We start from the raw sequence: 2,037 nt of genomic DNA on the forward strand, positions 1-2,037 counted from the left end.
TTGCAGGTATCATACTCCCTGATTTCAAACTATACTACGATAGTAATCATATTTTGGGGGGGTATAAAAAATAGACATGCAGATCAATGGAACAGGACTGAGGGCTTAGAAAGAAACCCATCCATATAAGGACAATTAATCAATGACAGAGGAGCCAAAGACATAAGATGGGCAAAGGACAATATCGTCAATAAATGATTGTAAGAAAACTGAACAGCCACATGCAAAAGAATGAAACTAGACCTCTATCTTTCACTATACACAAAAATTAACTCAACTGGATTTAAAGACTTGAATGTAAAACCTGAAACCGCAAAATTCTTAGATGAGAACACAGGCAGTAAGCTCCTTGACCTGTCTTAGTGATGTCTTTGTGAACTGACCCCAAGAGCAAGGAAAACAGAAGCAAAAACAAACAAGTAGGACCGCATCAAACTAAAAAGCTTCCACACAACAAGGAAAACCATCTTCAAGAGGAAAAGATGAGCCACTGAATGAGAGAAGATATTTACATGCCTTATATCTGATAAAGGATTAATATTCAAAACACATAAGGAACTTATACAACAGTAAAAAACAAAGAGCCCAATTTAAAAAACGGGCAAAGGCTCTGAATAGATGTTTCTCCAAAGAAGACATCGAGATGGTCAACAGGCATTTGAAAAAATGCTCAACTTCACTAATTATTATGAAATTAAATCAAGAAAGCCACAATGAGATATCACCTAAGAGCTGCTAGAGTGGCTATGATCAAAAATACAAGAAATAACAAGTGTTAGAGAGGATGTGGAGAAAAGAGAACCCTTGTACACTGTTTGTGGGAGTGTGAATTGGTGCAACCAGTGTGGAAAATAGCATAGAGCTTCTTCAAAAAATTCTACCATATGACCCAGCTATTTCACATCTGGGTATTTTTCTGAAGAATACAAGAACGCTAATTTAAGAAGATACCTGCACTTCTGTGCTCACTGGCAGTATTATTGACAACAGCAAAGATATGGAAACAATCTAAAGTGTGGACTGATTCATGAATGGATAAAGATGTGGTATATTTCCATAACGGAATATCACTCAGCCATCAAAAAGAATAAAGTCTTGCATTTGTGACAACACAGATGGACCTTGGGGATATTATGCTAAGTGAAATAGGTCACATGAAGAATAATAAGTAGCATGTGATTTCACTCATATGTATAATCTAAAGCAAACAAACAAAGTACAACTTAAGAGAACCTCAGATACAGAGAACAGACTAGTGGTTACCGGAGGGGAAGGTGATGGGGGAAGGGTATGTGTATGAAATGGATGAAGAAGGTCAATTCTATGGTGATGGATGATAACTAGACATGTGGTAATTACCTAGTAGTATATTCAGATGTTGAATTATAAAGCTGCATACACAAAGCTAAATAAATAAATAAATAAATAGTGCAAGCTGTCTCAAAACCATATGAATCGAAGAGGACTAAAAAGGTAATATGCTAGTCATGTCTACATGTGGGGATAACATTGAACCTGTTGCTATGCTCTGAGTTATTAGCAGTGCAGTCTCAGCAGCTTTCAGAATAAGCCATGTTAGAGAGAACCTTCAAGAACTCAGTTAAAAATACCAGAAATTGGGTGTCTGGGGGGCTCAGTCGATTAAGCGGCTGACTCTTAACTTTGGCTCAGGTCATGATCTCACCATTTATGGGATCAAGTCCCACATTGGGCTCCGTGCTGGCAGATGAGATAACCACTAGTCTGTTTTCTCCCTCTCTGTCTGCCCCTCCCCTGCTTACACAAGCGTGCTCTCTGTCTGTCTCTCTCTCAAAATAAATAAATAAACATTAAAAAAAATGACAGGATGGCCAGACCATTGCCACTCTAAAGACCTCTGTTTAACTCTGCCAACAACAACACATGTGCCAAGGTGAAATGGTAAAGAGGGTGAGGTTGGAGAGGAGAAAATAAGTATGGCTGTTTGGCTTCATAATGATAGAAGGAAAATCCCTGCTAGATTGTGTATATTGTTTGTTTTACTGGATATCATCTTAA

The 2,037-nt window shown here is 37.9% G+C and overlaps 1 protein-coding gene across 1 annotated transcript in view; it reads right to left on the minus strand.

Moving 5' to 3' along the window:
• Positions 1–2,037, minus strand: part of BMPER (BMP binding endothelial regulator) — a 241,870-nt gene that overhangs the window by 96,321 nt on the left and 143,512 nt on the right. The gene's annotated exons all lie outside the window — the stretch shown is intronic.

This window comes from Suricata suricatta, chromosome 2, assembly GCF_006229205.1.
Source record: "Suricata suricatta isolate VVHF042 chromosome 2, meerkat_22Aug2017_6uvM2_HiC, whole genome shotgun sequence".
NCBI classification, from domain to species: Eukaryota; Metazoa; Chordata; class Mammalia; order Carnivora; family Herpestidae; genus Suricata; species Suricata suricatta.